Raw genomic sequence first — 20598 nt, forward strand, 5'->3', positions numbered from 1 at the left:
CCACTTATCAAGCTTGATCAAAAACTCTCTCCTCTAAATCACATGCACCAACATCATGGTTTGGCACTTCTCTATTCAAACCCTTTCTTCTCCATTAACATACTGTGTTTCTCTCTCTCTCTCTCAAGTCTCGACACAAACTGACTCACACAAGCACATCCCCATCTTCGAAGAGTTGGCCGATCTACACCGCTATCAAGCTTCCTCGCTGCTGATCTGGTATCAAGACCGAAAAAAAACCAAGCTTGACCGTCTCCACCGACAGCCCCTCTTCATTGTGACCCACGAAGCCTTCATTCACACTAAGCCTTGGATGTGTCATCAGTCCTACGAACGACCTGGTTCCTCACCAGTCAGCTGCACCCATACTGCTGAGCAAGGAAGTCAGGTTTTATTTTTTTTATTTTTTTATTTTTATTTTTTTAAAAAAATTATATAGCTTGATTGTGCTTTGGACTTCACTTGTAATGAAAATATTGTAAACTATCTTTGGGTCTCCACTGACAGTCTCACTCATACTCTTCTTTTTATTGCTATGAATTTCCTCCTGTTGGCTGATATGCAAATTGAGTCTTAGTGCTTATGGTAGTTCTTCTCTGTTTGTTTGGCTGACCACCATTTGATGATCCCTGGTTGAATTCAAGAAAATGGATAGTTTGTGGTTGAAATGACCAAAATAGTTTCATAATTTTACTGGGTATTGGTTGGTTGTGTCGTGGTTGTATAATTTTGGATGGGTATGTAGTCTGAAGTGTGTACAGTTTATGGCTTAGCTAGCTGAATATTGTTATTATTATCTTAGCTGTGGACTGTTACTTGAGTTTGTAATTTATTTCTGCTCTTCTCTATTGCCAACTAAAACACAACTGAGTGTGCTCTGTCGTTGCACTTTTTCCTATCACTTTGACACTTACCTGCTACACTCTTTGGATTCTTTTTCCTTATTCACATATAATCTTCATTTCACTAATTTTCTGGGTATCTCTTTAAGTTGCAGCTATGGCTCCAAAGACAGGTAGACATGTGAAACACATCAGCCACAAACACTTAGGAGCACCATATTAATGGTCTCCCAAGTTTTATCTTTTCTACATCTGTCTATAGTTGTTTATCCTCCCCAACATGTATATTATTGTCTTAAATGTTGTGTTCTCTATTGTTAAAAATGATTACTGCCATTTGTTGTGAGGACACAACTGCCTTTTAAGTTTGGGGTGGGGTATACAGGGTATACAAGTTGAATTAATTGGTTTGCTGAGTTTGAAAAAAAAAAGAAAATATTGAATTTTTTTTGAACTTGAACAGTAACAATTCTTTGATTTATCTATTCATGTGAGCCATTAGCATCAACTCAACTGTGTTGATCTTACATATCTTATTAGCTCTGTCTATTTCATTCTAAGTTGGTTAATTAGCTATGCATCATCTATGTTACACTTCATGAGAGCAGTCCTAACATGACTCAACTTAGTTCATGTTATATCACTGAGTAAAAACCTTAGTGAGGATTTGGACCCAAACACATATACTTTCTTGTTGAGTGGTCACTCTACATTGGGGTCCTTAACCTACATTACACCTAGGCGACTAGTGTGTTTATTTCCACATGATAAGGGCACTTGTTTCAAATTGTTTAGCCTAGAGCCAAAAAGCTTTACCTTTTTAATTAATTTTATTCCCTTGATCCCTTATTTGAGCTTGAACCTTTTCTTTTCTGTTTACATAACCATGATATCAAGAGCCAATTCCCCCAATCCATCCTTATAGGCAAGCCTTAGTCTTTGGTTAATTCTCACTAGGCTGCAATACAAGAAAATAAGTAAGGAAAAGGGAAGCTAGCTTGAAGAGAGTGGTTATAAAAAGAAGAAAAATATAGAAGGTGATCAAGAAGAGATTAGAAGAAAAAAAAAGGGATATAAAAAGGGAGAAAGAAAAATAGAAAATTCCCTGTATATAAAAAAAAAGGAAGGTGAGAATGAATGTGAAAAGTTGAGGCTGAAAATAAAAAAAAATAAAAAAAAAGTAAGGAAGGAAGTTAAAAAAAAAGAAGCAAGAAACTTCCCTTTAACTTACTAGGACCATATTTTGCAAGCTAGTTAATATCCAAAGATGTTAATGGATGACATGTAATGTGATAAATGGAGGATTGAACTGTAAAGCCATTACATTGCTTGAATGATGATCTGAATGCTAAAAAAGACAATAGCTAATAATGTGCTTACTGAATTAATATTTTCTTGATTGCTTGAGGACAAGCAAAACTCTAAGTTTGGGGTATTTTGTTAGCTATAAATTATGATTATTTTAATGGCTTTGTTTTTACAATATTTGAGCTAAAGACTAGTTATAAGTGCAAAGTAATGGGCCAAATGAGTACCAATTAGCCCAATAAGGTAAAAGAGAGAGAAAGAGATAATTCGATGATTTACTATCTTCTTTTACTATTTTTACTGCAGTTAGAGAGCCATTTGAGTTACTTTTTGGAAGTGAAAAAAAAAAGAGATGGACCGTTGGATGAGGACAGGCATGGATGAACAACAATGAAACTTTGGATCAATGGTTATTTTTAGTTTTAAATAGGAGTCTTAGATACAGAGATATAGACTAAGCACTCTCCTGTAAAGTTTTAGTTTTCAATTCCAGAATTTCTTTTCTGTTCTTTACTTTTTGTTAAGTTCGAGTCTTTGTTCTTCAAATTCTCAAATCAAGAGCAAGCGTGAAACTTCTTTCTTGGAGGGATCCAAGACTCAGCTACATGCAAGCTTTGGTTCTTCATTTTCCTTTTCTAAGCTTTTCATTTGTTAATATGAATTTCTAAGTTTCTTTTTCTGGGATTCACGATGATTGGGTGATCTTTTAATTTTCTGAATACTGTGATGGCTTGCTTAGGTTTCATTTGATTAACAAGATTTTGATTTTAAGTTCAAGAACACCATGGGAATGGGTCTTGAATAATTTTTGCATAACTGTGATTGGGAAATCAGGTTATGTCCCTTGTTAATTGAACCCTTGAGGTTAGGGATAACCCAAGGAGGTCTTTGATACAATTTTTAAAGATTTAGAAGACTTTGGGAAAAGATCCTTCTAAAGATTAAAATCTGGAACTGGGAAGTTTCAGATAAAATAGCCATAGTAATTCGAATTCTGATACTAAAGTGCCGTAGCAGTTATAAAACGCAGGAATGCGAAATTTCTTTAAGAAATTCATGATTCAAGAATTCCAGTACCTTACAATTGTTACATTTGTGATTAGATATCTCTCTGTTAAATTTTGTTTAATACAAATCTGATAAATACCTTGTTTGATTTAGTCTTTTCTTAGTTTTAAAATATTGATCACTTAATTTCAAGAAATTAGAAATAGGAATTAAAAAAGGAAAACTAAACAAACTGTTCCCTGAGAACGATAACTCTTTCTTTTGAAATCTACTATCCAACAGAAGCGTGCTCACAACGCGCGTAACAGCTTAAAACTGCGATTTCTCCGAACGACCGGAAAACTCCGGATTCATCTGATCAAGGGAAATTAAAGGACAATGGTTAATGTTAAAAATTAGAGTTTCTAGTTAGTTTAGGAAATTATGAACGTTTAGCGGAATAGGAGAGAAATTCGAATTAGTTTGAAATCGCGTGAGGTGGCGGTGGGGCCCACCTCACTTAAGTGGACCTTGCCACTTGGAGCTCACCACCAAATCAGCTCACTCTCTCTCTTCCTCCCTCACCAAAACCGTGCTTGCTTTCCATGGAAGGGGAGATTTGCTTCCAAATTTTCTTTCTCTCATAACTCCCTCCATACAACCCCGAATCAAGAAAAGTTTGTGAGCAAAGTTGTTGGAAATCAACATCCGAACACAAGCCACCGATTAGTTTTCCTTGAAACCCTTTCATTTGAGAGAAATGGGGAAAAACCAGCCACGAATATGAGAGGAGTTTATGGATTTTTGGAGTTGTTTGTTCAAGCCATTGCTTGGGGATCACTTGGAGGGGGTCTAGGCCAAGCTTGAGAGTATATTTCAACACATTTTATGGCTTGATTCATGAATTTAAATTTGGAAAACCTAGAGCATGAGTTGTGTAATTGATGTAGTTAGAGAGCTCAAATTAAAATTGTGCATTAGACAAATGTGGCTTAGAATGATGTTTTAGAGTGATTGATGTGATAAAAATTATTGGTGAATTTGGGATTTTAACTTAGGAAATTTTGGCTATGATTTCATGACTTTGTGAAATTGATGTATTGAAGGATTGCGTAATTGAGTTGTTGAGTGTTTATATGAGTTAATAGTAAGATTGTATGATGTGTGGGAATGTTGAATTGGATTGGATAAACTTGGTTGGGAAGCATGATAGAATTCGGCCATATTGGGGAAATTGGAGTGTGAGGTTGTAAAATCATGCAGTGGATGTATTGTGTTGTTAAATGGTATTTAAAGGTGTTGTGTAATGAGTGGATGCATGGAAAATCAAAGGAAAAATACTTGGTTTGTGTGGAGTTTGCAATAGGACCTAGAGTGGAATAAATGAAAAAATGGTGTTGTGATGATGTAGGATGGAAAGTGGCACCTAAAATGGTGTTGTGGTAGCCTTAGGATGCTAAAGAAAAATAAAAATAAAAATTAGAAAAATATTTTGTAAATTAACACTAGTTTGGCCGAACCTACCATGTGTAGGGGAGGAAATTTGACATTTTGTGATCTTGGAGGATTCACCTTGTGTTGATGATCCTTGTGTGATCATTGTAGGTTTCCTTCCGCGGAATTGAACTCAGAATCGTGAGCTTGGTGGATTGCCTTTAGTCCCGGACCAAAGGGGATTTTGGTGAGTAGTCTTGAACCTATGCATGGATTCCTTTATAATCAATTATATGCATTGGTGATTGGAAATTGAATTGGGGAATGTCCTATGTGTAGGCATTTCTTTTGTACCAAGCTCAGGAACGTATTAAATTAGAGCTGTAAGAAGGAGATTATTCAGGTAATCCCTTGGTACTGGGGTTTGATCCCCGTGTGTGCTCCACCATGCCCGTTGAGGGTAATGGTTGGAGGTGTATGTAAATAATGTAGTATAACATAATCATGTATATTGTATGTATAGTGGTACATAGGATGTACCGAGTCTCTGACCAGTAGACAGTTGCCTTCGGGGTCGTGGTGTGTCATCCGAAGAGGACCACAATAGGAAGTCTTGGGTGTATATGGATGGAGGGTGCCTTGGTTGATGTTCTGGGAACACTCATTGGTTTGGAACCCGTAGGCTATGTCCCGAGGCCACTAGGCCGGATGTTGCGTGGTATTAGCGTCGACCATTCCACCTTCATCGTATTTTGTTCCCTATGCTTCCCTACTTCACTAAATCCCTTTGTAACGCTTGACAACTTGCAAGAATCAATGACTATCCCCACACACTAATACGAGACTTTTCAGCGTGTTTTGTCCTCACTCGCACATTTCCCGGGAAAACTTCCCAGGAGGTCACCCATCCCAGAATTGCTCCAAGTCAAGCACGCTTAACTATGAAGTTCTTCCGTTCCGGGCTACTGAAAAATAGATGCATCTTGTTAGTATAGGTAGTACCAATTAATTCTTATAAGTTATTCCTAACTGTACTGTCCCATACCAGTACAGTCTCTGGAATCCTTCTCTTTTGGATGTTGATTCAATTCATTCATGAACCCCCAAGCTGCAAGATTTGGCATGAGCCTCTCATTGTCCGTGCCCTTTCGCACCGGCGTACACTCCCTGCACTTGCCAGCTCTTGGGATGTTACACCCTTGCTTTATCCCGTTTTAATGTTGTATTATATTATTGATATGCATCGAAGTGAGCCATTGGGCGGAGTATTCTCCATAACCTCTGGGTTACTGAGATATATTCGTTTATCTCACCCCGCTTTGGGGACTTTATTTCAGGTAGTGCCAGTGGGTCGGAGCGGCGGGCAAGAGGCCCGTAGGATGAGCTCATGGACTTGTGGTGGATTTTGGTATTTTGGGGTCACATGGCCTAGGCTAGACTTAAGACACGAACATCGTATTGATTTAGGATCATTACCTGTCATCCTTGTTCATGTCATTTTTTGCCTAAGTTTAGTCATTTATTTAGCATGATTTATTTTGGTGGATCGTTATGTATATTTGGAAAAATTGTTGTAATTTTTGTAAGAGGCTTGTAAATTATATTATGGAGACTTGATGTAATATGAAGCATGTATATGATGAAAGGACAATAGGCCTATTTTAGGATGTGATTTATATTTTATGTCAAGGAAAACGCATGCAAAGGAATTAATGTGATTGAAATAATTTATGGTTTTATAATGAAATGATTGAGTTGTAAAGTAAGTCAAATGATATAAATTGTGAAGGGTTGTAAGAGCACCAAGGCATTGCTGGTCCTTGAGTGCCGCCTATGATTATTAGGTACAAAATTGAAGATAGATAACACACCTTCAAAGGTGGGATTTATTAGAAAAACAAAGGAAACTCTGGCGAAATTTCTAGAAATTGGCAGAATTTAGGTGAAATTTGGGAGAACATATCTCCCTCCACAGAAGTACAATGAGGACGTGCCATACGCCGTTTTAAAGATTGAGATGTCCTCTACCTTGTGCTAAAATTTTAGAATTTTCTGGTGTAATATCCCGTCTAATTAGGAACCTATTTAAATTGCAATTAGGAATGGGGTAGAGTACTTGTCTTCGAATTATATAAATGTTTGCGTTAGAATGGAGTTAAATTAAATTAGGGAATTGCTGGTACTATTAGGGAAGGTGAGTATCTATTTTATGCATGTGAAACTCTAGTTATGAGCATAGGAATAATTTAATTATAATACACAGAAAGCATAACACTACTTAAAATTATATGAGTACTCATTAAAAGTATGTAATTAATTTTATTACAATGAATAAACCTCCTTAGTTGATAGTGGGAGGGTACATAAAATATTAAAGCTCCTGAATTAATAATTAAGTGGGCTAGTGCATGTGTTGGGAAAGACATGAACATAAAGTTGGAACTCATTTCTTCCCTTGGTTGACGGCCCAAAGGGCTTAGGAGGGACTTAGTTCAGCCCAAACTCTTCTCATCTTAATCCTATCTCAAGAATATCACAAGGCCGCTCATGATTGGCCAAGGGTTAACACATGTCAATCTCATTCCTCTTGTGAGTCCTTGTCATGCGCCTAGGTGATAGGAAATTCTGAATGGCTTGTAATCTTAGATAACCATAATCAGCCTTGTTAAGTTTTACCCAATGAAAGTATAATGGTCAGCTTGCATGAAATTTCATTGGTCGAAAATCCTGCATCCTTTTTATCCTTACTTATGCGCTTGAAGGGGAGAAAAAGCCTAGTGAATCCTGATCTTTGTTAACTTGTCAAACAGCCTTCAACCTCTACTTCCTTTCCCTCTAGGCGCTGATTGAGGGAGTCTCTTAGCAGAACTTTTATTTTGTAAATCAGAAACCGAAGCTTGACCTCTCATCCATCTTGACAGTACACATCAATTAAGAATAACACTAGAGAGCCTCCAACACTATCCACTACTTTCATCTCTTCCTCCTTCCCCAAAAACCGTGACTGCCCTAAAGGAACACCAGACTTAGTCTGCATATATTCTCCTATCATTATCCTTCTCCGTCTTGTGAATTGGAAGGTGACTCAAATTGGATTGTTTGTCTTCTAGTTGCCAAACAGAAAAATTAGCGTTTTATCCTATGCAGAACGTGAGTTAGAGGAGGAAGAACACCAAGGAAACATCATCTATTTTTCCCCTCCCTTAAAACAGCGAACTACTTGAGAAGAGATCTAAAATTGTTAAGCGTTTCCCCTTTCTTGCTTACTCAGCCGAAGCCCCAACTTAAAGAGGTGAGCGATTTTCTCCTCCTTGTTATCCAAACATAAATCGGTCCTTAATGAGGGTTTTCTTTTGTGCATGCAAACGATTCTGCTTGGGTGGAGTCTGCTTCTTTATGGCATAACTTGAGATCGATTTCTTGAAACATTAAGTGAAGGAGATGGTTGTTCCATGAGTGAAATGTTGGCTGTGTGAGTCTGACAAGAGGTAACATCCCAAAAATAATAATTTTCTTCTCCCACTGTTTCGATTTACAAAAGTTATGTAGAGGGAATATGATGCTGTCATTTTTATTCATTGTTCTTATGAATTGGTCTCCCACATGCATGTAGGAGAGCAATTGTATTTTGGTTAATATCCTCTTTTGAGTTCTGCCTCTTTAGGTAGCGCTAGGACTGAACACATGTAAGATAAAAATTAAATTTTTGGAACTAGAACAATAATTCCCATAAGGTTTTTAGGTCGGTCAGTGGATTGGAGAAATTGAGTGAAACTGCTATAAATTAATCGCTGTGGACAGATTGTCTTATACCTTATTCCTCCACACTTAGGCTTAGTAGAAAATGATTGGTAAACAAATTTGTTGGTTTTAGAAATGAAGTACATTTTATTGATGTGTGACAATACAACTTATAAAGCAAAATAATAAAAAGAAACTGCTCACTACTACATAACTTCTCATCAAAGTAGAAAAGAAAACTGCTCACTATATAACTACCCATTAAAGCAAAAAAGTAAACTGCCCACTACATAACAACTCATTAAAACATAATGAAAACTGACTCCTAAATAATTAAAAATATCAAATTGCAGTTTCTAAAGCATGATCTCTAACACTCCTCCTTGCTTTTGGAGCTGCAAACACCAATCTTCTCCCTTAGATCTTCAAATTTGCTTGTAGGTAATGGTTTTGTGAATATGTCTGCCCATTGGTCTTCTGACTTGCAGTAGACAAGTACGATTTCACCTTCTTTCTGAACTTCCCTTAAGAAGAAAAACTTGATCTTAAAATGTTTGGTTTTCCCATGAAAAACTGGATTGTTAGAAATGGCAATTGCTGCTTGGTTATCAATATGAACTTCAGTATTGTTCCATTGCTTCAGGTGTAAATCACATAAAAATTTTCTTAACCAAATTGCTTGATTAGCTGTTGCCGTAGCAGCTATGAATTCCGCTTCTGCTGTGGACTGTGCTACAACATCCTGCTTTTTAGAGCACCATGAGAAAATTCCTGAGCCAAGACTAAAACAATAACCAGAGGTACTTTTCATATCATCCACAGAACCTCCCCAATCACTGTCAGAAAATCCCAAGAGCTTAAAGTCTTGACTTTTCTTAAATTTCACACCAAAATCAATCGTTCCTTTGATGTATCTCACTACTCTTTTTGCTGCTCTTAAATGCATCTCAGTAGCACAATGCATAAAACGAGATAAAAGACTTACAGAAAATAAAATGTCTGGTCTTGATACTGTGAGGTACATTAGACAACCAATCAGACTTCGAAAGTAGCCTTCTTCAACTCTGTCAGCTCCATCATTCTTGCTCAAGCTCTCCTTTTGATTCATTGGAGTGGTCATTGCCTTGCAATCCTCCAAATGAAATTTCTTGAGAATTTCCTTGGCATACTTCTTTTGACATATGAAAACTTCATCTTCTGACTGCTTAATCTCCATTCCCAAAAAGTATGTCATGAGTCCAAGGTCTGTCATTTCAAAAATCTGCATCATTTCTCTTTTGAACTATTCAACAAGCTTGTCATTGCCACCTGTGATTAAGAGATCATCAACATAAAGAGAGACTATAAGTAGATCATCATCTTCGTGCTTTATATACAGAGTAGCTTCTGAAGTGCTTTTCTTGAATCCTAAGCTTGATAGATGCTCATCTATCTTGCTGTACCATGCTCTAGGTGCTTGTTTCAAGCCATATAGAGCTTTCTTGAGCAGGTAGACCTTCTCGTCCTCACCTTCTTTCACAAATCCTTCGGGCTGTTCAACATAAATCTCCTCCTGCAAAATACCATTCAAGAATGCAGATTTTACATCTAGCTGAAATACTTTCCAGCCTTTTTGAGCAGCAACAGCTAGCGAGAGTCGAATAGTGTCCATTCTAGCCACAGGTGCAAAGGTTTCAGAATAATCAACACCAAAAATTTGTGCATATCCTTTGACTACAAGTCTAGCCTTGTACTTGTTGATGGAGCCATCTGCATTTAACTTGGTTCTAAACACCCATTTTACTCCAATAACTGCTCTATCCTTTGGTTTGTCAACAAGCTCCCAAGTATTATTTTTTTTTATCATTAACAACTCTTCTTCCATTGCCTTCTTCCAATTCTGGTCTTGAATAGCTTCTTTATATCCTGCAGGTTCACAAATGGCTACATTGCATCTTTGATAAATATTGGACAACATCCTTGTTCCACGAATTGGTGGGTCATCTTCTAACTCTTCTTGCCACTGTTCCACTCCTTGCTCTTTGCTTATTTGGATGAGAGGACTTGATTTCTGCTTACTCATGGATGCCTCTTGTGCTTGTGTCCAGTTCCACTTCTCTTCTTCATGAAAATAAACATCCCTACTAATAAGTATCTTTCCAGTTTGAGGTTGATACACTTTGTAGGCTTTGGAGGAAGAGCTATAGCCAACAAAGATTCCTGGTTCTGACTTTTGGTCAAGCTTATCACGCTTTACCTGTGGAATATGAGAGAAACACATACAACCGAACACTCTAAGAAAATTGAGTGAGGGTTTATAGCCATACCATGCCTCAAATGGAGTTTTGTCCTCCAATGCCTTTGTAGGCAGCCTATTTTGCAAGAAGACAGCAGTGCTTGCTGCTTCAGCCCAGAAATTCTTTGGCAACTCTTTTTCGTGAAGCATACATCGAGTCATTTCCATTATGTACCTGTTTCTTCGCTCACTTACTCCATTTTGTTGCGGAGTGTATGGAGCAGTGAGTTGGTGTTCAATGCCAGATTCTTCACAAAAAATATTAAATTGTTCTGAAGTATACTCCTTTCCATTGTCAGTCCTAATGCATTGAATGCTACAACCACTCTGGTTCTCCACCGTTTTCTTGAACTTCCAAAACAGGCTAGCCACTTCTGATTTATGCTTCATGAAAAAAATCCAACACATTCTGCTAAAATCATCTATGAAAATAACATAGTAACGACTATCTGCAAGTGATTGAGTTCTTTGAGGACCAGCAACATCTGAGTGGATCAACTGCAGCTTATTGGAGGCTCTCCAACTTGACTTGGGAAATGGATTTCTTTTTTGTTTGCCAAATTGACAGGCATTACAATATGGTAAATGATCTGCAAAGGTTGGTAAATCATTTGACAACTCCTTCTTCTTCATCAACAACATATTTGAGAGGTGACAATGGCCTAGTCTCTTGTGCCAAGTCTCAGTCACATTCTCATATGTGGAAACAGCAGCTTGCTCCTCCTTGACTGGTTCAAATGAGAAACTCTTGCCTCTCATTTTTGCTTTGATGATTTCCTTTCCATTTGCATCTTGAATGAGACAAACTCTATCTTCGAAAAACACTTTGAATCCTTTTTCAATGAGCTGTCCAACACTTAACAAATTTTGATCAATATCAGGTACAAAAAGAACATCTGAGATTGACTTTGTACCTGAATTTGTTAGGATAGAAACAGTTCCTATTCCCTTTACCAAAATGTGGTCACCATTACCGATTCTGACTTTTGTGATTGGTGTGGGTTTTAACTCCTTGAAAAGACTTCGATCATGAGTCATGTGGTTTGTACACCCACTGTCAATCAGCCAGCTCTCACTAGATTCATTGCTGGAGAAACAAGTGGCTACGAACAGTTGATCCTCCTCTTCTTCGTCAACAACTTGAGCATCTGCCTCCTGCATTTGATTCTTATTTCTGCATACCACTGCCTCATGCCCAAATTGGCTGCATTTGGAGCATTTTGCATCTGGCCTCCTCCAACATTTGAAAGGAGGGTGACCTTTCTTCCCACAATGGTGACAAGGAGGATATTTCCCCTTGGAATTTCCATTCCTGCTACTTGAAGAAAAAGAACCAGAATTACCTTCTTGCACTTTCTTATTTTTACCAGCTTCATGATATTTTGCAGGTAGAGCTCCTTCAATGACACCTTCTTGCCTCATGGCTCTTCTTTGCTCTTGTGCTTGCAAAGCATTCAACAATTCAGCAAGAGTGATGCTTGACATATCCTTAGTATTCTCTAAGGATGTAATTGTGGCCTCAAATTTTTCAGGAACGGTTACAAGGATCTTTTCAACAATTCTTGACTCTAGAAAAGAAGAGCCCAGCAATCTGATCCGGCTTGCTATACTAAGAAGCCTCTCAGAATACTCCTTAATAGATTCATCATTCTTCATCTTCTGCATCTCGAAGTCGCGAACTAGATTCAGCACCTGTATTCCTCGAATGCGTTCATCTCCCTTGTATTCAGTCTTGAGATAATCCCATATCTCCTTTGCTGACTTCAAAGTCATGATACGAGTGAAAATAGTGGGTGAAACTGCAGCGAACAAACAGGCTTTTGCTTTTGACTTCTTAGTTTTCTTCTCCTTCTGCACTTTTATTTGTGCCATGGTGGGATTAGCTGGAAGAGGCAGAATTTCATAGTCCTCTTCCACTGCTTCCCAAAGATCCAACGCCTCCAAGTACGTCTCCATGCGTACCTCCCAAATTGGGTAGTTTTCTCCATCAAATACTGGCGGAGCAATTGACGTAAGATTCGCTTCAGTTTCCATGGCGCCTCAAATTGACACACAGATCCCTTTAGGAAGATAGCTCTGATACCAGTTGTTGGTTTTAGAAATGAAGTACATTTTATTGATGTGTGACAATACAACTTATAAAGCAAAATAATAAAAAGAAACTGCTCACTACTACATAACTTCTCATCAAAGTAGAAAAGAAAACTGCTCACTATATAACTACCCATTAAAGCAAAAAAGTAAACTGCCCACTACATAACAACTCATTAAAACATAATGAAAACTGACTCCTAAATAATTAAAAATATCAAATTGCAGTTTCTAAAGCATGATCTCTAACAAAATTAAGTATGTGCCCCAGCTCTGGTCAAAACCAGGCGTGTATGTATACTGTAAGGGGGTTAGCCTTTTGTTAATTTTGTTCCTTTTATTTCCTTTTGTTGGGTTGGAAACTTTGGTACATAAGAGAACGGTCTTGGAGGATGGAATTAGTTTTCTTTTAATTATTAATAGGCTGTTTGGGGGAATTGAATTGATGACCCTAGTATTGCATGTGTCAAAGCTATATATCCAACGTGTCTTTGAGATCCTCTTGGCACACCCTAGACCTCGTAGGAATGAGCAGGTAAATATGTTAATTGTGAACACTTAACACAGCCTAACCGATCCTGACTGCATGAGGGGACTTGTAATTTTTCGTAGTTAGCAAGTTGTGGTATTAACCTCTAATCAGAAAATTTATCTAAGCTAGGAACCATGAAAACCGAAAGGTGAGCTTGGAAAATAGCTCTCTCGTGTAATTGTTGGGCTGTTTTGTTGGATTATGTTTTTCCTTAAGACTTTATTATGGTAATATGTTATTAATTAATGGGACGGAAGAAATTGGTGAGCACAAGAAGCATGGTAAATTGAACTAAATGCAAGAATAAAGAGGCATGGGAATTTCTTATAAACAATAGGTAATATGAATAAAGTTCTGACTTATTGTACCATTGATTAGGTGCGCATAATTATTAAAGTGTGGGCTGGTTTTGGTACCGTTGATTATTGCATGGACACAAGGTATCTGTTTGGGGGTGAGACCTACTGTGACTATTAGCTAGTGTATGAAATTTTGAACTGATGCTCACATGTGCCTTTTGATTAGTATTCTGTTATATGGTATGTGTATTCTGCCTTTGGACTTGTTTTGATGAAAAATTCTGTTTATGGAAGTATTTGTTATTCGGCAGCTTGGTATTACATATACAAGAGAAATATGCTATTACGATTATGATCTAGTCATGCATATGCACATCATACTTTCACCTGTGTCTGTTTGTGTGTGTGTTGAGCATGTCATCGCATACTGCATTATGCATTCATCTTGGAGACTTAAGTATATAATAAATATAAGCATACGTTTGAGCACGCATCATATAGGCATCCCTACGGTACCAGGGTATGGGACACTTGGCTTCAGTCCGCATAGGTCCAGTGGAATTCACCTTTTGGGGAGCCCTATGGAATATCCACTGTGTTTGTTAGTACGTGCACGACGGTGCTATGATCGTACACCTTTGGCGTTATATACGCATCTTGATTAGTATTTTGGCGTTATATACGCATCTTGATTAGTACTTTGGCGTTATATACGCACCTTGATTATATGTTAGCATATGTCCGGAAATTTAAATGTTGATGCAACTGTTTTAGAATTTTGTACCTAGTCTAATATTGTTGTTGTATTGATTTTATTGCCACACTACTGGTATCTTTCTCACCCCTTCGGCGGCTCAATTTTCATAAATTGCAGGAGGACTTAGAAGCATGTGAAGAAGTATTTGATGACGTGAATTCATGGAAATGAATTGATTGAGTTTTACTGTTTGGGATATCCTACTGTTTAATTAATGTTTCTGTTGAAAGTATAATGTGTATTCAGTTTTGATGTAGCCTTTTTAGGATGGCATTTTATTATGTGTATTCTATCTTGAAATGAGTTGTGACATGATATTTTTATAACGTCTGAAATTAGATGATTCTAAAAATTAAAGTGTCAAACCGATTTCTGTTGTATTTAAATTCGGAGCTTTTGAACTGATTTTGCGAGCACCTTGCGAGTTGTCGTTCTGAGGCTACAGACCTCCGAGTGAGGCATATTTTATATGTATGGAAAGCCCCAGTTATGTACTTTCAGATTATATGAACTTTTCAATGAAATTCTGGACACTCAAATTACTATGATTTTTACAAGTCAGGAGGTTTTTAGAAAAACACACTGGATTTTTGAGTACTTTGCGAGTTCAGTTTTGTGGGGCTATTCTCTTCCGATTCGCGTATAATTTATATGTACGCGAAGCCCCAGATGTCTAGTATCTTCGTAGTAAACAAATTTTTTGTAAATTATTGTATTCGAATTTTTCATGATATTTTCAAGACAGGCTGTTTTCAGGAAAATCAAAGTTGCGCAGCGAAAGCCTTTTTGAATTTTACTTGTTGTTTTATTTTTCAAAGTCAGTTCTCTAAGCAAGCTTTTCTTATTGGTATTAATGAAAAAGTTTTACTGAACAAGAAATTTTTCTCGTTAACAATTCGACTCTAATCCGCTTAGCAGACAACTCCCTTGGACGCATACAGGGGAGGGTGTCACATCTGGGTTGTACGCAGTCCTGTAGAATCCTGTGAACCCGGACTGTCCAAAACGCACATGTGCACGGGCTGTTTCTGGCAGTTTTGGGAATTTTATTCCCGATTCGTTTCTTGGTCAAATTAGGTACATGATACGTAAAATTGAGCTTGAGGTATCTAGTTTTCTCTATAAAAATTTGAGAGCAATTAGTGGAGTGATTTGTCCGGAACAATTTTTAGAGCGAAGGCTGTTTTGGGTGCTGTTTGAGGTTGGCTGGCAGATTTGCTTGTCCAACTTCAAACGACGATATCCGGAGCAAACGAGAACTTTATAACTCGTGTGATAGTTCGTTAGAAATTTAACTAAGTCCAAAATAACATACTAAAAGATGAGAGGTTCGCAGCATGCGGTTTCTCCGCAGTAATTGAAATACCAAACCATGTTCGGATAGGTAGAAAACTTAAAACTGAGATTTAGGCTAAGTGCGTTTATGGGAACCCCTTAGTGACTTGAGAGAGGTAATATATAATATTTAAGTAGTTTAAATAATTATTCCGCAAAGAGTTTTCAGTTACGGTCACAACTTTTATTTATTACGCTTTATTATTGTTTTAAACGCTCGCGTAATAAAACGGAAAAAGTTCACTCCCTTTTTTATAAATGAATTGTTGTGATTGTAACCGCGTTTAATATCATAGTTATAATAACCCTCACTAGTAGTTGTGGATTTAATATTGAAGAATAACTAGAAGTAAAAGAAATAAAGTCACTCTTGGTAAAAAAAGAGTTAAAATGACAGTTAAGAGGTAAAAATACGGGTAAATAAAGTTATCAAAAAAGTGAAAGTAAAGTTAGAATTATGACTAGAAAAACATTCTAGTTCATTGGGTAAAGTTTGGTAATGAATGGATGTGCATAGATAGATAAGCTTATACCCACTAGTAAAATAAACTCACTTAAGTGAGTAGTGAGTCACTATTTCCCCATTCTTCTTCGTCGTCTTCGTTCCACGGACAGAGAGCAAAATGAGAAAAATGGAGGTTTTGAATAAAAACCTTCCAAAATTCGTAGAGAGAGCTAGAGACCTCCAAATCACTTCGTTCCAAAGCCAAACTTGTGAGAAATTTTGAGAGGAACACATTGGTACCGATATTTTCATGTGGGGTTCAATTTAGAGAGAGATCTTCTCCCCCAAAGATTTCGAACTTCATGGAAAAGATGTGTTTTGATGGAGCTTGAAGCCATGGGAGCTTGAAGCAAGCTTTCCCCTTCGTTCTAGGTAAGTTTATGTCAAGAAATCCTAGTTTTATTTGAGTTTTGAGGAAGATTAAATTTAGTTTTCCATTTTGAAAGTTTGGTTTGATTGAGCATGTTAGAGCTTGATTGTGGCTTAGCTCATGTTGAGAAAAGTGTTCAGATGAAGATTTTAACTGTGAAAATGTATTTGGAAAATAAAAGATACCGTATATTTGAATAGTGTCGTATACGTGAATAGTGACATATACATAAATAGTGTTGTATAGATGAACAGTAACGTATGTATTCATTGATGATGGATACTAATGGAAATGTATTCCTTGGTTATAGTGTGAGACCAAGTGGACTTGTGGAGCAAGAGCATGGACATTGAGCAAGGCTCTTGATTACTTGAGATTGAGGTAAGTATCAAACAATGGTTTGATGTGACACTTATATGAAATGCATATATGTTTAATTGTGATGAATTCACCATGAATAGGTGTGTTGGTCAATTGTGAGCATGGTGTTGGCTTGTGGACCTTTGACTTGGAAGAGGCTAGAAAAGAGCTATTCCAGGTAAGCTTTCGGTCCTTGGGGTTAATCCCCCGGTTGTTCCACCAGACTCCGAGGGAGGATGATAGTTTGATATGGTATGTGAAAATGATATTATATGTTGTATGTATATGTATGTATATTTGTGTGCCACACAAGACGGTGTTTCCTTGTGTGTGAGGCATAAGACGATGTTTCCTTATGCATAGTATGATACGATGTTTCCTCATATGGTATGTTGCAAGATAGTGTTTCCTTGCGTAATGCATACTTGTTATATTCTCTGGCCAGTAGGATTACATTATTGCACACTGAATTGTCATACATATTCTGATGCATGCGTGGATTTTTATACTGTGATTATACCATAAGTGAGCTTAGGGGTGGAGGATCCCTCCAAGGGTCCCTAGCGTACTGAGGTAATTATATTATCTTATCCCGCGTTATGAGGATTACCATTTCAGGTACAGGAGCTGATGGTGCTGAGGTATAGTGTGGCAGGAAGCCAGACGAGAGATATTATCTGACCTGGTAGTCAGGATTGGCTTGTATTGCTCATGAGTATTTGGCATGAATTTATTTTGGATACGTATCTATATGCCATGTCATTATTTTGAGAGCATAGGACATGTCTATGCTATGTTGATAGATATGTCTGTATATGTCTAGGTTACTTATTTGATTACATCTCTTTTGGTTGGTTGATGTAATCATGTAAGTAACTCTATGGATATTATTTTGAAATCTGTTATGATTGTGAGATAGCCTACACCATGGATGGCTGGGTAATATGGTTTATGTCTGGATTATAACAAACTGTCAATCAGGTTGAGATTATCTTGGTAAGAATTATCCCTAGTGGTCCAAAATACAGAGGAAATGCTGTCCATTTTATTTTGACCATGGAAGTAAAAAGGTTTGCAATACATAAGGATAAAGAGAAAATCTATTCAGTTAGCTTCCGGATTAATTAAGTTAAGCATGCTGCGCTTACTATCATATGAATGTTAATTAACCGGCTATAGACGGGGCGTTACATTTTATGGTATCAGAGCAGTTTTGAAAAGGGAATTCCTTGATGTATTGTAATGACTATGTGGTTCATGAGTGGCTTTTAGGTTTTTCTATGATAATGGATATGTAACCACTTAGTGTGAGCCTGATCAACTCATTCCTTTGTATAACATGTGCAGAGTCATGGTACCTCCTAGAATGACTCAGATGACATCTAATGGACAACTAGATATCTTGTTGGCTGATTTAGTTAGGAACCAAAGTAAACCTGAGGCATCTAATGCTAATGTTAGTCAGGATTCAGTTGTTGTTGCTTTGGTGGGTGTACAATAGGAGTTGGCTGTTAGTAGGCGAGCTAATGAGACTTTAATGAAGACAATCAAGACATTACTGCTGCCAACCAGTTATTGATGAATCTGATTATGGCTGAGTTGAGAGCCATGAGAGATGGTAGAGCGGGGAATCAGCCTCCACCACCACCGTTACCACCAGAGGGTGCCGGGGTTGTAAATGTCGATGGTAATGCTGAGAGTGAAGCTAGCCATCATACTCCTAGTACTGGTAGTACTGGTCATACTTGACGCACTGATGTGCAGCAGCCACCCAAATGGTGAATCTGAGCGTATGGATAAACAGTTGAATGCTTTCAAGAAGCATCAACCACCTACTTTTGATGGGAGTTATGACCCTGTTGCTATTGCTGCTGCTGCTTGGCTTTAGGACTTAGAGAGGATTTTTCGAGTGATGGAGTGTGATGATCACACGAAACTATTATACGCCACCTATATGCTGAAGGATGAGTATGATGATCTTGTGCAGGGAGACACGTCTGTTGATGAATATTTAATTAAGTTCAATCAGTTGGCTAAGTATGCTCATTTCAGGCGGGCTTTGCCGGATTCAGAGTCATTGGCTGTCAAATTTCAAAAGGGCCTTAATGATAGAATTGCGGAGAGTCTAGTTGGTTGTGGTTGTAGAAATTTCCACACTCTGATTAATCAATGTCGTGCTGTTGAGGATCTTCATAAAAGGCAAAAGATAAAGAATGCTAAAGAGTCTGATCCTATTAAAGCAAGTGGCTCTACTTCTTAGAAGAATTAAGAAAGCAAAGATTTACAAGTTAAACAATCTGATAACAAGTTTAAGAAGAGAGATGATCAAGGAGGGAGTGATAAAAGTGAATTTCTGCTACCTAAATGTCTTCACTTAGTGTGAAGGACTAAGGACGATTGCTGGAGCTGTGAAAGATGATTGAAATACTTTCTAGGCGGAATGACTTGAAAAGTTGTTTAGTGGGTGGAAAATTTTGGTGCGCATGATTGGTATAAGCATGAATGCTTTTAAATACCACAAGAGGAATGTTGTATAACAGCTTTTGGCACAATCATGTTATCCCACTATGTGGTGACATGTGCTAGGCACAAGTAAGAAAATGGAATTGGATTCCATTGTAGACTTTTAATCATTAAGTACAGTAAGGTACTGTGTGTACTAGAGGCTATGTAAGTTAATCCAAAGACGGATAGATAGACTACTTGGGGAAACAATGGATATTGTGATCCTAAATTGTATTTAATGTGGTACGAGATAGGACTATTAAAGGTCAATAATTTTGTCCATACAAGACTGTATGTGGCATTATTATGCCAATGATTGGAGCAAGTAGAGGCACGAGTGTCTGTGTGTGTGCTTGTTCTGTTTAGACTGCAAGAGTGAAATCGTTTGTTCTTGGATCAAGAACATAAGTTCGAACACTTATTCGTGTGATGAATTGCTAGAGATAGCTGAGAGATCGACTCCTTGTGGAAATAGTTCAACGATGAGTGAATGACCATGTGATTGAATTCGTAAACTTGTACCAATTGATGGTAGGATACCAGAATGGTATTTAACCTGGACAATGAATGTTTTATAAGGATCGAATGAGTTGTAAGTATTCAGGTTGTATCAGATCGTCAAGTTGGAGGTCGAGTGCACACAATAGAATCTCTCAATACAAAGGATAATGTCAATCCAGTCAGAGGTATGAAAATTAATTGACTTGCAGGATAAGTCTAATCAGTGTTCCTTGTGTGTAAGAATTAGGTGGATAGACCTAGTGTGATATTTATAGAAAGAAATCTGTGATATGCCACCTGTGGATATTCCTTTGAGGGTGTGCTAGCCTGGGGAATGACCTTGTTGCATAGGTATTCTCGTGATGGCTGGAGGCCTGGGGAATGACATGGATGCATGGGTATTCTTATGATGGCGCGGCAACCTGGGGGAATGGCCTAGTGGTATGAGCAATCCTGTAACGGTTGAAGGCCTGAGGATTTGTTTGATTGAGACTGATATACTCGCGGGTATAATTAATTGAAGGTGAGTTGAGTGAGTGAGCTTATTGGCTATAGGAAAATGTTATTACATGGAATATCTCTGGAGGGGATGTGTCCGAAGAGGTTGTCTCTTAAGAGTTTCATTTAGACACTCGTTCGAGTTGAGACTCATTGAGTTGTCTTTTTTTACGAGGTACATGGAAGGCTAGTGTGCCTGTTAGTTCATTGGCCAATAATTTGTGGCATGAGCTTCCCTTTGGGAATTGTAACCTAAGA

At 37.7% G+C, this 20598-nt stretch overlaps 1 long non-coding RNA gene across 1 annotated transcript; it reads left to right on the plus strand.

Annotated features, from left to right (window-relative positions):
• Nucleotides 1-7262: 7262 nt before the first annotated feature.
• LOC133311069 (uncharacterized) lies at nucleotides 7263-14768 on the plus strand. Its single transcript, XR_009751520.1, has 3 exons — nucleotides 7263-8059; nucleotides 13589-13650; nucleotides 14384-14768. It is a non-coding gene; the product is annotated as an uncharacterized LOC133311069 (long non-coding RNA).
• The last annotated feature ends 5830 nt before the right edge of the window (nucleotides 14769-20598 follow it).

The sequence above is a fragment of the Gastrolobium bilobum genome, unplaced genomic scaffold (assembly GCF_033153095.1).
Source record: "Gastrolobium bilobum isolate Gb01-03AN ecotype WA unplaced genomic scaffold, APGP_CSIRO_Gbil_v1 utg154301, whole genome shotgun sequence".
Taxonomy (NCBI): domain Eukaryota; kingdom Viridiplantae; phylum Streptophyta; class Magnoliopsida; order Fabales; family Fabaceae; genus Gastrolobium; species Gastrolobium bilobum.